The sequence below is a fragment of the Palaemon carinicauda genome, chromosome 20, assembly GCF_036898095.1.
Source record: "Palaemon carinicauda isolate YSFRI2023 chromosome 20, ASM3689809v2, whole genome shotgun sequence".
Classification (NCBI taxonomy): Eukaryota; Metazoa; Arthropoda; class Malacostraca; order Decapoda; family Palaemonidae; genus Palaemon; species Palaemon carinicauda.
Window position 1 is genome coordinate 65565216 of NC_090744.1, and position 14985 is coordinate 65580200.

The following is a 14985-nucleotide window of genomic DNA, read 5'->3' on the forward strand; positions in this document are numbered from 1 at the left end:
TAGAGATAGAGAGATAGATATAGAGAGAGAGAGAGATAGATATAGAGAGATAGAGAGATAGAGAGATCGAGAGATAGATATAGATATATAGATATATAGATATATATATATATATATATATATATATATATAGATATATATATATATATATATATATATATATATATATATATATATATATATATGATAGGAAAAAGTAAGTCAAAAGACAAAAGTTGATGGCAGTCCAAAATAGGCTAGGAAGAGCAGATACAACCGGTCTCCATCCGAGCTAAAAGTGAGCTAAATCACCAGTGTGTGAATGGGAGCGGTAACAAGCTAACCCCGCTAACTACCGGTGTGGGTAGTTAACCCTCGCTAAATTTCAATGGGTTGTCATTTCAGCTTCGCAGAAAGTAATACCCCTAAATAGATAGCGTAGGTTTGTATTCCAGTACGGAACAAATTTGTAATACACAACAACAAATGCAATTGTTTCTAATCCACTGCAGGACAAAGGCCTCAGGTTTGGCCTTATCATGACACTGGCCACTGCAGACAGGTAATGGTGGCAGACGTATCTTTAGTATCCATCAATATGATCTTGGTAGTTGCTGGGCCTGGCCTACCCTAAAAAAAAAAAAACATCACCGTCGTTCAGTAGGCACGGACTTATGCGAGCGAATTATCATTATCGTCCTCCTCCACGTTCTGCAGGCATCCATCTGAAAGATTTAAATTATTTTAGTTTTAAATTGTACAGTATTAGTAATACAGATAAATGCATTCTTATAAATAAATACCACTCGCCTATATATCTTACTATCTTGGCCTTTTAAATAGTATACAGTATTAAGAATATAATGTACATGGAAGTCCCATCTTATGATATGGGGCCACAAAAGCAGGCATTGTATGTATACTTTATAACACACACACACTATACAATAATGACATTTCTGTTAACCCTTCATTGATGTTGTAGCCGACACTTCCACTGGCCAGTTACTGACGTTGACCTCGATATACTTTGGGCTAATTCTTAACATGTTAAACTACAATATTACATGTCCGGGAGTGCTGCCAACGTCCTGTGGTACAGCAGGAGCAAATTAAAATGACAAATTTGTAGATAATTTGTATTTTTCCTAACTATACAAACCTTGGCTATTTAATAGGGGTATTACTTTCAGCGTAGCTGAAATGACGAGCCATTAATTTTCAACGAGGGTTAACTACCCACACCGCTAGTTAGCGGGGTAGGGAGGGTAACTTGCTACCGCTCCCCCTCACACATCTGTGATTGAGCTCACTTTGCTTGCAGGTAGGACTTCAAGAAGGATAGGGCTGGTGGGTAAGTTTGGTTAAATAGCTAAGGTTTGTATAGTTAGGAAAAATACAAATAATCTATGAATTTGTCATTTGTTCCGTAACTGGAATACAAACCACGCTATTTAATAGGGATGACTCACCCATTAGGAAGGGTGGACGTCTGTGCCAGTCTGGCTTTTTGGCTTTGCCCGGGGGCTCCTTATCTGTGTGTGTTAGCACTCAAGAAATAAGGAGCCCCTGCACCTCGCTAAAACCTTGCTACGCAAGGTCTGCGGCCTACGCAAGCTGTGTGTGAAGGTATGAAGAAGTGTGACTTGTCCTAGAAAGTTGTTCCGAAGTTCTTAAATGGAAAACTGTGCACTAGGACTTTCCCATACCACCTTGTCAGGGTATGGGGACATAACAGTATTAATCTTAATACTAGGTACACAAGGGAGCATGGTTTACCTGCAGTGGTTTGAGGTCAGCTATGCAGAGAACCTAGGATGCTGCTTTCCCCAAGAGAGAGGATGTTGAAGAAAAGAATAAGGGCCAGTCAAACCTTTTTATTCATGCAGACTAAAACTTGGTAACAATGCCCTCAACCTCCTGCTACTTGTCCAATAAGGAACTTGAGGTTTTAAACCAACTCTTGTGCAGCCACCACAGGACCGATAGAAAACATATAGTCTCTCCTGTGGGTCACGTCTTGCATGTGGTGGGATGTGAACATGTTTTGACATTTCCACACCCCAGCTTTAAGAACCTGCGTCACTGAATAATTTCTTTTTGAAGGCCAGGGATGTAGCAATGCCGCTGACATCATATGCTCTGGGAGGATGTGACGGAGGAGGGTCTGGATTCAGTGCAAGGTCAATGACCCTGCGAATCCATGGCGAGATGGTGTTCTTGGTGACCCTCCTCTTAGTCCTTCCTGTGCCGACGAGTAGTGCTGGCACACGAGGACGGGCTGCGGCATTTCTCTTGAGGTACAGCCTCAAGCTCTTTACGAGGCATAGTAAAAGATGGTCTGGGTCATCTGTTACGGTATGGTGACTAGAAATCCGGAGGGAGTCGAATCGAGGATCCGCTACTCCCAGGTTCCGAGTCTTAGCAATAAACTCAGGGACGAAGCTGGACATTACCTCTCCCCATCCCCTTGAATGGGCGATGTCGTATGAGAGACTGTGAAGTTCACCGACTCGATTCGCCGAGGCCAAAGCTAGCAGGAACACCGTCTTTCAAGTCAGGTGGCGATCTGTTACCTGGCGTAATGGTTCATAAGGAGGTCTCTTAAGAGACCCGAGAACTCGAACCACGTTCCATGGGGGAGGTCTCACTTCTGACTGAGGGCAGGTAAGTTCATAACTCCGTATGAGTAGAGAAAGTTTTAGCGATGAAGAAATGTCAATTCCCTTCAGTCTGAAGGCGAGGCTTAAGGCTGAGCGATAGCCTTTCACTGCCAAGACTGATAGGCGCATTTCTTCACGCAAATACACGAGGAACTTCCCTACTGCTGGAATAGTGGCATCGAGTGGAGAGATACCCGTTCCACACCAACCACAGAAGACTTTCCACTTTGCCTGGAAGACTGCTGCTGATGATTTCCGCAGATGGCCAGACATCCAAATTGCAACTTGTTGCGAAAATCCTCTCTCAGAGAGAAGATGCTGGATAGTCTCCAGGCATGAAGTCGCGCTACGGATTTGTGGAAGACGTTGGTGTGTGGTTGTTTGAGTAGATTGTGTAGTGGAGGGAGTTCTCTTGGTGGCTCCATTAGGAGTTGCAGAAGGTCCGGGAACCATTCTGCGTGATGCCATAGCTGAGCTATGAGTCATTGAAAGATTGACCAATGTTCTGCTCTTGTTGAGTACCCTCCTCCTCAGACAGAACGGGGAAAAAGGCGTAAACGTCGATGTTGTCCGACCGTTGTTGGTAAGCATCTTGCCAGAGAGCCTGGGGTCTGGGACTGGGGAACAGTACAGCGGGAGCTTGAGGTTCAGGGCCGTTGCAAAAAGATCCAGAGTCGGAGAAAAAGTCAGGACTTTGTTGGCTACTATATGATCCAAAGACCACTCGGTACTCACTATATGAGATGCTCTGCTCAGGTTGTCGGCGAGCACATTCCAGAAGCGTGCCGATAGTGGTATCGAGTGGATTTCGGCCCATCTCAGTATCTCTACTGCTAGATGGGAGAGCTGCTGCGAAAAAGTACCTCCTCACTTGTTGATGTAAGCCACTACTGTGGTGTTGTCGCTCATCACCACCAATGAGTGGCTTGCCAGAAACTGTTGGAACTGTTGAAGGGCCAAAAAAGATGGCCTTCATCTCTAGGACATTTATGTGGAGGTACTTTTCTGACTCTGACCAGAGGCCTGAGGTCGTGTGGTGCAGCACGTGGGGCCCCTACCCTTTTTTTTTTAGAAGCGTCCCAGAACAGCATCAAATCCGTGGGGGGGGGGGGAACAGGAAGGTCCACCCCTTTTTGTAGATTCTCGTCTGTCACTAGAGGTCTGTCAGTTCCGCAGGTCCCATGGGGATCTGGATGTCCGAGGATTCGTGGGATTGATTCCACCGGGACTTGAGTCGCCACTGGAGGGATCTCATCCTGAGGCGACCATTGGGAACTAGACGGGCCAACGATGAAATGTGACCAAGGAGACGTAACCACCACGAATGGGCCGGAAGTTCTTCTCGTCTGAGAAAAGGTCTTGTGACCTTTCTAAGCCTTGTTATCCTGTTGCCTGATGGGAAGACTTTGTTGAGATTGGTGTCTATGATCATGCCTAAGTATACCAGTCTCTGAGTAGAGAACACTTTTCGAGATTTACTATGATCCCTAGATACTGGCAAAGTCTCAGAAGTTTGTCTCGGTGTTGAAGAAGGGTCGACACCGAGTCCGCTAGGATCAGCCAGTCGTCCAGATAACGGAGGAGACGGATGTCAATCCTGTGTGCCCAAGATGATACTAGGGTAAACACTCTGGTGAAAACTTGTGGTGCTGTGGAAAGACCAAAGCACAGCACCTTGAACTGGTACTTTCTGTTGTCTAGGCTGAATCTTAAGTCCAGCGTACACATCAAGTCTTGCGGTCTTACTCCTAGTCTGACCGTGTCTGCCGTCTCCATGCTGAACGGAGTTTGTTTGACAAACTTGTTCAGGGCTGACAGGTCGATGACTGGTCTCCAGGTTCCAGAGGCCTTTCTTACAAGAAAGAGTCGACTGAAGAAGCCTGGGGATCCATCGAGGACCTCGGAGAGCGCCCTTCTTCAACAGAATCTGGACTTCTGCTCGAAGGGCTTGCCCCCTTGGCGATCCCAAGGCACTGGATTCCTGGTCAGGGGAGGTAGGGGAGGTAGAGATGTTATGAACAGGACGCAGACCTAGACGGATCAAGGAGATTGTCCAGGAATCGCCCCCGAGTTGCTTCCACCTGTCTGAGCAACTTTGTAAACATCACCCTCCGTGGTGAAAATGCAGGAGGAATGCCTATCCTAGCGTTTGCGGCCTCGGCTGCTCCCTCTAGGATTCTTTCTTCCCCTGGAGGACTTTTTGCCTTTCCTGTCCTTGACAAGAAAAGGCTTAGACATAACAGTCTTCGTTGCTGTTTTCGTCATCGTTACGGTCTTGGTTGGACGGGACTGTTGGGGTGTTAAAGCCTTATGGAGGAGGGAGTCTTGATGAGACTTCCTCCACCTCTCAGCAGCAAGTTCCACATCCTTAAGCTCAAACAGATGGGACCCCTCTAGGGAGGAATGTCTGAGCCTGTTTATCTCGACGATAGGGACATTCTGGTGGAACCTCTCAGACACTGTATCTCGACGTTTCAAGATGGCGTTTGCCCACAAGTTCAAGACTTGGTGGGCAAGAAACTCGATCGTGCGAGTGCCTGAGAGAAGGAAGGTTTCCATGGCTTTCCTAGTATGTTCCTTGGAAAAATCCTTGGACCGTATCAGGATACCCAAGGTCCCTAACCAGATGTCCAGCCACGAAGTAGCTTGCATAGCATACTTGGTGACCACCTGATTAAGGATCTAGGTTGTCGAGAACGAGACCTCCCGGTTGGAGCCTCTCAAGAGGGATTCCCCTGGTTAGCTCTTCCAGAGTGTGGTGAAGAGGAAGAGCTGAACTGGGTTCCTCCAGGATCTCGAAGTACCTCCTCTGCTGTACGCGAGGAGGTGGGAGGAGCTTGTTCGTGGTATTGGCACGGTTGGAGGAGGAAAACTCAGAGAGCTGTAGGGAGATCTTATCCCTGGTACTCTTCACCCCTTGAGACCAGGGCAGGGCTGCACTGGTCTTTGAGGGTTTCTGAGTACCAAAGATGCGGTCTAAGACCGTGTCTTTGCCCTGTCGAGGGAGTATCTCTGGGTCGGAAAACCCATTGAGAACCCTCATTAGAGTCAGAACCTGCCAGAATGCATGCTCTGACTCTTGCTGGTCTCCTGCTGTAGAACTTGCAGCAAAGTCTTCTATCCCCAAAGGCTCTTCTTGGGGTGAATAGTGGACATTCCCTGAGTGGCTGGCTGTCTCCATCCTAGCCCTAGTGGAGGACTTTGGCAGTGTTTTGAAGTCTTTGGATTCCTTCCGAGGAAGGAGGCAAGACTCCAACATCGATGATCTGTGTGGCATGTCCCTCCTGATCTCAGATTGCAGGGAACTCTTGGCGTGAAGAGAGGTTTCCTCCATTGGTGCGATGGAGGAGTCTCTCTCCACGCGCGGTTCCCTTCGTCCGACAGGAGAAACAGAAGGAACTTGTCTCGATGGTCTGCATGGAGTCAGCTTCGCCCTCGGGGAAGTGACCGCGTCAGAAACTCCGCTTTTCCTCTTCAAAGGGGTAGAGGAAGCCATGGTTCCGTGCCTTAGGTCTAGAGCTATAGGTCGCTCTGATGAGCAATCAGACAGGACAAGCTTGAAAGCCTGACTAAGGCACTGAACCAGGGCTGCTGGCTGACAGATGCACTGTCAGACTCATCCCCTGAAGGGAAAGGGACCAAAGGTTCCCTACGAGGAATCACTGTAATAGGTGGGTCTGCCTTAGACAGCAGTTTAGAAATCCTGAACCCCTCTGCTTGAAAATTTCTCCCTTCTCCCGCAGTGCGCGTTGGAATACGTTTGTGGGGAGGGGAATGAGGTGATGGCGACCTTGCCGGATGACGCATCCGTGCTCGTGCCTGTTGGTGCGCGTGTTCGTGCGGAGGAGAAAGTTGGGGCGAGCGTGGGAGAATCTTGGAGCATGCGTGGGTGCGCAGGAGTGTGTTGGCGCACGTCCGTAGGAGAGCGTTGGCGCGCGGGCACATGGTGGCGCGCAGAGTTGGCGTGTGGGCACATGGTGGCGCGCTGATGAAAGTTGGCGCGTAGGTGAGGGCGGCAATGTGGTTGTCGTCTCACCTACAGACTTGTGCACTGGAGAGTGATGGGGCGCAGGTATTTGCCGCGCTGGTTGGCGAGCGAGTGATGAAGGGCGCACATGTTGGCGCGGGGGAGGGCGCTGGCGCGTAGGAGAGCGTTGGCGCGGGGGAGGGCGCTGGCGCATAGGAGAGCGTTGGCACGCAGGAGTGTGCTGGCGCGTGGGCAAGCGTTGGCGCATGGGCAAGCGTTGGCGCACAGGAGATTGTAGGTGTGTATGCACAGGAGAGCGCAAGTGCGCTGTGGTGTGCTAGCGCGTGGGTGACCCTGGGTGTGTGCGCGAAGGTGATCGTGGGCGCGTGGGCATGTAGCGTGCAGGAGAGCGCCGACGTGTCAGTGAATGTTAGCCCGTAAGCGTGTGAGGCTGTTGCCGTCTGTGAAGGCGAGCAGGTTGATGGGCACGCCGAAGCACTGTAGAGTGATGATCTGCTGGTGGGCACTGAAGGTCTGGGCGTGTGGTGCGCAGGGCGAGTGTGATGGTGCGCAGCTGCACTCTTAGGTGGAACTACAGTGGGCTCTACAGGCGACAGGAATGGTGATGGAAGGTCGGCAGGTCTGGAGGACAGTTGGTCGACGTGTCCTTTGTAAGGACGACCATCCACTGAAGGAGATCGCAAACTATCTGCAGAGAGGTCCAGGACCGAAGTCACAAGACTGGTTGCAGGTGCAGTGATGGATGATGTATGCAGGTCTGACTGGGGCTCCTCTTCAGGGGGCTGCAGTGATGATGTTGAACCAAATAGGAGCCTCGAAGGGAGACTTCTAAGGCAAAGAGGAAGGCGAGTATTTCGACGGATGCACCCTCCGGGGGCTGTTGGATCAGCAAGCTGACCATCAGCAGTACTCCGAAGGGGAGTCTCTATAAGTGAACTCCCCCGAGGGGAAGAAACACTTGCAGGAGAGACCGACGTTGAACTTAAGTTTCCCCCTCGTAGGATGGTCAGGAACGAGGGAAACCAAGTCGGCAGCTACAGCTGTGGAGTTTGGAGTGGCAGAGATGGATGACGCCGCATGAGACACCTTCGACACAACAACGTAGACAAAAGTCGGGGGATCTACCTCTGACGGTGACGATAATTGCTTAACAGAAGCACCCATGCGGATGAACTGCAGTAGGGCTTCCTTGGAGGGCGAACCCATCTGAAAAAGGGAAGTTAGTGACAAGGCCTCACCATGGGAGAGAGGTGGGGCTGCTTCGCTAGGGGAAGCAACATCACCTCTCGAGACCCGGGGTTGGTCAATAATAACTTGGTCTACACTACTACTTGACAGTCTCTCGTAAGAGACCGAACGTATAGGAGCTTCGGAGGAGGGTTGGGCGACGGAAGAAGAGGCCGTGGGTTTTTCTTCCTTCGAAGGAGAAACATCCCGCTTGGACTTCTTCTTCCGCCGTCGCGCAAACCTCTCCCACTGGGAGGAAGACCACTCCCTGCACTTGTTAACACTATCCCACCATTGACCTCTGCAGGAAGGACAAAGGGCGTGAGGATCAGTCTCAACCACCGACATACATGTTCCACAAGGGCGGCCGGATTGTCCAGGGCAGGTGCGCATGGTCGCAGAAGTCAACTTCACACACGCTTAAAGAGAAAGTGAGAAAACAAAATGGGGTTAATGGCCGCCAAAAGTCGGCGAGGATGAAGAGCGGCAACGACCGTTCAACATCCGAGCCGAAAGCAAAGTGAGCTCAATCACAGGTGTGTGAGGGGGAGAGGTAGTAAGCTACCCTCCCTAACCCCCACTAACTAGCGGTGTGGGTAGTTAACCCTCGTTAAAAATTAACGGCTCGTCATTTCAGCTATGCCGAAAGTAATACAGTACCACTATTAAATATGATATTTTAATTATAAAATAAATTTTTGAATATACTTACCCGGTGAATATATAATAGCTGACGTCTCCGGCGGCTCGACAGAAAAACACAAAAACTTGCGAGCGATCGCTATGAAGGTTGCGGGTGTGCCCACCAGCGCCAACTATCGGCCAGATACCGCATATACATGTAAACAGCTCCAATTCTTCTCATCCCGCTGGGTCTCTATCGGGGAGGAAGGGGGGGCCTTTAATTTATATATTCACCGGGTAAGTATATTCAAAAATTTATTTTATAATTAAAATATAATTTTTAAATATTTAACTTAGCCGGTGAATATATAATAGCTGATTCACACCCATGGTGGTGGGTAGAGACCAGAATTAATAAAGTTTACAGCGTATATGCTTAGAGTTTTTGACAGTTATATCATAACAAAACCCAAATATATATAGGTACCTGGTAAGGAAGTTGACTTAGACGATTACTCTGCCTTGTTAGTCTGTCTTCCTCACGAAGCCCAGCGATCCTCTTAGGATGCTGAAAGACTCCCAGGAGCTGAAGTATCAAGGGCTGCAACCCATACAACAGGACCTCATCAAACCCCTAATCTGGGCGCTCTCAAGAAATGACATTTGACCACCCGCCAAATCAACCAGGATGCGAAAGGCTTCTTAGCCTTCCGTACAACCCAAAAACAAGATTAAAAACATTTCAAGAGACAGATTAAAGGGGTATTGGAATTAAGGGAATGTAGTGGTAGAACCCTCACCCACTACTGCACTCGCTGCAACGAATGGACCCAGTGTGTAGCAGTCCTCGTAAAGAGTCTGGACATCTTTTAAGTAAAATGACGCGAATACCGACTTGCTTCTCCAAAAGGTCGCGTCCATAATACTTTGCAGAGATTTATTTCGCTTAAAGGCCACGGAAGTTGCTATAGCTCTTACTTCGTGCGTCTTAACTTTAAGCAAGCATCGGTCTTTTTCATTCAAGTGAGAATGAGCCTCTCGTATTAAAAATCTGATAAAATATGACAAAGCATTCTTTGACATAGGCAATGATGGTTTCTTAACTGAGCACCATAATGCCTCAGATCCACCTCGTAAGGACTTAGTACAAGCTAAGTAGAACTTAAGAGCTCTAACTGGACACAGCACTCTTTCAAGTTCGTTGCCTACGATTTCTGACAGGCAAGATATATCAAAGGACTTAGGCCAAGGACGAGAAGGCAGTTCATTTTTGGCCAGGAAACCAAGTTGAAGTGAACATGTGGCTTTTTCTGCAGAAAAGCCGATGTTCTTACTGAAGGCATGAATTTCCCTGACCCTTTTAGCCGAAGCCAAGCACACTAGGAAAAGCGTCTTGAGGGTGAGATCCTTTAGGGAGGCTGAATGTAATGGCTCAAACCTGTCTGACATGAGGAACCTTAGGACCACGTCTAAGTTCCATCCAGGAGTTGTCAAACGACGTTCCTTAGAGGTCTCGAAAGACTTAAGGAGATCCTGGAGATCTTTATTGTTGGAAAGATCTAAGCCTCTATGACGAAAGACCGAAGCCAACATGCTCCTGTAGCCCTTAATCGTGGGAGCTGAGAGGGAGCGAACATTTCTCAGATGTAAAAGAAAATCTGCGATTTGGGCTACAGAGGTACTGGAAGAGGACACAGATGCTGACTTGCACCAGTCTCGAAAGACTTCCCACTTCGACTGGTATACTCTGATGGTAGAAGCTCTCCTAGCTCTCGCAATCGCACTGGCTGCCTCCTTCGAAAAGCCTTGAGCTCTTGAGAGTCTCTCAATAGTCTGAAGGCAGTCAGACGAAGCGCGGGGAGGCTTTGATGAACATTCTTTACGTGGGGCTGACGTAAGAGATCTACCCTTAGAGGAAGACTTCTTGGAATGTCTACCAGCCATTGAAGTACCTCGGTGAACCACTCTCTCGCGGGCCAGAGGGGAGCAACCAACGTCAACCTTGTCCCTTCGTGAGAGGCGAACTTCTGCAGTACTTTGTTGACTATCTTGAATGGTGGGAATGCATATACAGTGAACCCTCGTTTATCGCGGTAGATAGGTTCCAGACCCGGCCGCGATAGGTGAAAATCCGCGAAGTAGTGACAGCATATTTACCTATTTATTTAACATGTATATTCAGACTTTTAAAACTTTCCCTTGTACGTAGTACTGTTAACAAACTACCCTTTAATGTACAGAACACTTAATGCATGTACTAACGTACCCTAAACTAAAACAGGCACAAATATTAAGGGCGACTTTATATCATGCGTTTCCTAAACACGCCAAAAAGCACGATAAAAAATGGCAACCAATGTTTTGTTTACGTTTATCTCTGATTATAATGAAGAAACAACGCATTTACACATCTGTGTATAGGTTAGTTTCTGCATCGATTATATTGATTATTCAGTACAGTATGTTGATTCGGTTATTACTAATGTTTTACTTAATTTTTCTTAGGACTTCCAAATGAAATGTTTTTCTTTATGACGCCGCCTGAAACGACGGTGTCATAAAGTACGCTCAGTAAACAAACTAAGGAATTTAACGCGCATGATGAAAGTGATAAATAATGATATTACAGTAAAAGCTTTAATAAAATATGTTATTACAAATATTATTTACCGTATCTATATAAAATCATACATACGTAGCAAAGCAGGAAAACAATCTGAGAGAGAGAGAGAGAGAGAGAGAGAGAGAGAGAGAGAGAGAGAGTTGTTTTACATACGTAAATGTAAATTTTAAACAAAAAAAAATAGCCCCATTTCATATAAAATAGATTACAAATATTTTACTTTATCATATTACAGTAGTCTGTATAATACTGTAAAGTTCAGTACAGTATGTTGTTGTTAAAGTCCAGTATGTTGTTGTTAAAGTCGTAGCGATGAAATTCTCACGAAACAAAAAACACGCCATTTGAGTACAACAGCTGATTCTCTCTCTCTCTCTCTCTCTCTCTCTCTCTCTCTCTCTCTCTCTTCGTGTTATATGTACAATACTTACATTTAGATGAAGAAGCTAAAATTAGTTTTCTTAGTGTCAATTAAATACGAAACGAAATAATTAGGCCGAGTCTACATCCATTTCAATCATAGCTAAAAATACGGCATCCGATTTCATCAGCAAACCACTATTTTTTGGGAAATATCATTTTATTCTAGAAAATTGCCACTCTTTAAATAGTTAATTGCACATTAAGAAAGCTGTACTTTTGTTTTTAAATTTCGGGTTTGTTTTAAAAATCGAGTATTGTTGACTTCTTTTTTTTTTTACTTTTGGCTGTGATTAGATCAGCTGTCATCTAGCTGCCGCTCTTGAGTGTGTACGAATACACTAACAAAGTATCATTCATACCATTTCTTAACTTATTCAAACCGTCTACAGTTGATATTACATAAGCACCAATGTGTTATAACCTATCAATTTTTTTTTGTTTATTACATTTAAACTCACTCACTCACACACACACACACACACACTCTCTCTCTCTCTCTCTCTCTCTCTCTCTCTCTCTCTCTCTCTCTCTCTCTCTCTCTCTCTCTCTCTGTGGGCTACTTTTCACTACCTCCCATTCCTTACCTCTCTCTATCTCTCTAACAAATGATATCTTTGTTGCTCCTCAAAGTTTCATTTATATTGAAAAACAATCACGATTCAATTTTCCTTACTTTCTCCAATCTCGCACCATCGGTCACTTCGCGGTATTTTCGATATTTCTGGAAAATCCGCGATATATGTATATACATGGGTTATGAAAAAAATCCGCGAAGTGGTGAATCCGCGATGGTCGAACCGCGAAGTAGCGAGGGTTCACTGTAAATCCAGATGAGACCAATCCAGTAGAAACGCGTCTATGTGGATCGCCTCTGGATCTGGGACTGGTGAGCAATAGATTGGTAACCTTTTGGTCAACGAGGTGGCAAAGAGGTCTATGGTGGGTTGACCCCAAGTCGCCCAAAGACTCTTGCACACGTCCTTGTGGAGGGTCCATTCCGTGGGTATCACCTGACCCCTCCGACTGAGACAGTCTGCCAAGACGTTCAAGTCCCCCTGGATGAATCTCATCAACAGGGAGATGCCTCGATTTCTTGACCATATGAGAAGGTCCCTTGCGATCTCGTACAGCGTGTGGGAGTGTGTGCCTCCTTGCTTGGAGATGTACGCCAAAGCTGTGGTGTTGTCTGAGTTGACCTCTACCACTTTGTTTCGAAGAATGCTTTCGAATTTCATCAAGGCCAAGTGGACTGCTAATAGCTCCTTGCCGTTGATGTGCATGCTCTTCTGACTTGAGGTCCACAGACCCGAGCATTCCCGACCGTCCAGGGTCGCACCCCAACCCAAATCCGACGCGTCTGAGAACAACACGTGGTTTGGGTTCTTGACTGCTAGAGATAGTCCCTCTCTCCGACTGATATTGCTGTCCCACCATTTCAGGCATGCCTTTACTGGTTCGAAGACTGGGATTGATACCGTCTCTAACGTCTTGTCCTTGTTCCAGTGAGAGGCTAGATGGAACTGGAGAGGTCGAAGGTGTAGTCTCCCAAGCGAGACAAACTGCTCCAGGGATGAGAGAGTCCCTACGAGACTCATCCAACTCCTGACTGAACAACGTTCTCTTTTCAGCATTAGTTGGACTTTGAGCAGGGCTTGTTCTATTCGGGTGGCAGACGGAAAAGCCCGAAAAACTGGACTGCGAATCTCCATCCCCAAATATAGAATAGTCTGGGATGGGACCAGTTGGGACTTTTCTAGGTTGACCAAAAGTCCCAAATCCTTGGCCAGACCCAACGTCCAATGTAGATCCTGCAGACAGCGATGACTGGACGATGCTCTGAGAAGCCAGTCGTCCTAGTACAGGGAGGCTCGGATTCCCGATAGATGGAGGAATTTTGCCACATTCCTCATGAGGCCAAAGCACAGGGCTCGAAACTGGTACACCACATTCCTGTAAACAAACCTCAGAAACGGTTGGGAATCCGGGTGTATAGGAATGTGGAAGTACGCATCTCGTAGGTCGAGAGAGACCATCCAGTCTCCCTTTCTGACCACTGCTAAGACGGACTTCGTGGTCTCCATCGTGAATTTTGTTTTTGTAACAAAAACGTTGAGCGCACTGTCGTCTAGCACAGGCCTCCAACCTCCTGTATGCTTTGGGACTAGGAAGAGACGGTTGTAAAACCCCGGTGATTGAAGGTCTGAGACTTTCACCACCGCTCCCTTCTCTAGCAACAGACACACTTCTTGATTTAGGGCTTGTCTCTTTGACTCCTCTCGGTACCTGGGAGAGAGGTCTATGGGAGTTGTTACTAGAGGAGGTTTGCGTACAAACGGTATTTTGTACCCCTCTCTGAGCAACAGAACAGACTCTAGGTCTGCACCCCTCTTCTCCCAGGCCTGCCAGAAGCTCTTCAATCTGGCACCTACTGCTGTCTGAGGCTGTGGGCAGTCAGACTCTGCCACGGGAGGACTTGGCTCCTCTCTTCTTACCTCTCTTTCCCTCGGCACGAGAGCTTCCCCTGCTGGGAGCTCTGCCACGAAAGGGCGGAATAAATCTAGACGCAGGAGTCTCGATCCTGGGTCTCACAGCAAAGGATGAAGAAGGAGCCCCTTTGCGAGCAGAGGACGCCATCAGGTCATGGGTATCCTTCTGCACAAGCGAAGCAGCTATATCCTTAACCAGCTGTTGTGGAAACAAGGCCGCTGATAAGGGAGCATAGAGCAGTTCCGATCTCTGACAGGGAGTAACTCCTGCCGAAAGGAGAGAGCAAAGGGTTTCTCTCTTCTTTAAGACTCCCGACGTAAAGGTGGAGGCGAGCTCATTGGAGCCATCGCGGATGGCTTTATCCATACAGGACATGATAAGTAAGGAAACATCTTGGTTGGCAGACGAGATCTTCCTACTTAAAGCTCCTAATGACCAGTCAAGAAAGTTAAACACTTCAAAGGCTCTGTATACGCCTTTAAGTAGATGGTCAAGGTCCGAGGAGGACCAACAAATCTTCGAGCGTCTCATGGCCAGGCGACGGGGAGAGTCTACGAGGCTTGAGAAGTCACCCTGGGCAGAGGCAGGGACTCCCAAGCCGAGAACTTCTCCCGTGTTATACCAGATGCTCGATCTAGAAGCAAGCTTAGAAGGAGGGAAGGCAAAGGCCGTCTTTCCCAAACTCCTCCTGGTATCCAACCAGTCGCCTAGAAGACGTAAAGCCCTCTTAGAAGAGTGAGAAAGCACTAGCTTAGTAAAGGCTGGCTTGGTAGCACCTAAGCCTAGAGCAAACTCAGACGGAGGCGAACGAGGAGCAACAGCAACAAAGTGATCTGGAAAAAGATCCTTGAAAATCACCATGATCTTCTTGAAATCCATCGAAGGAGGAACCGCCTTAGGTTCATCTACATCTGAAGGATTATCATCAGGATGAGTATCAGCAACGTCCTCATCTGAAGGAGCTTCGTCCG

The 14985-nt window shown here is 47.5% G+C and overlaps 1 long non-coding RNA gene across 1 annotated transcript in view; it reads right to left on the minus strand.

The window, feature by feature from the left end:
* Window positions 1–270: 270 nt before the first annotated feature.
* Window positions 271–14985, minus strand: part of LOC137659505 (uncharacterized) — a 35526-nt gene continuing 20811 nt past the window's right edge. The window contains exon 4 of the long non-coding RNA XR_011047560.1: window positions 271–704. This is a non-coding gene — a long non-coding RNA (uncharacterized lncRNA). The remainder of the gene's footprint in view (window positions 705–14985) is intronic.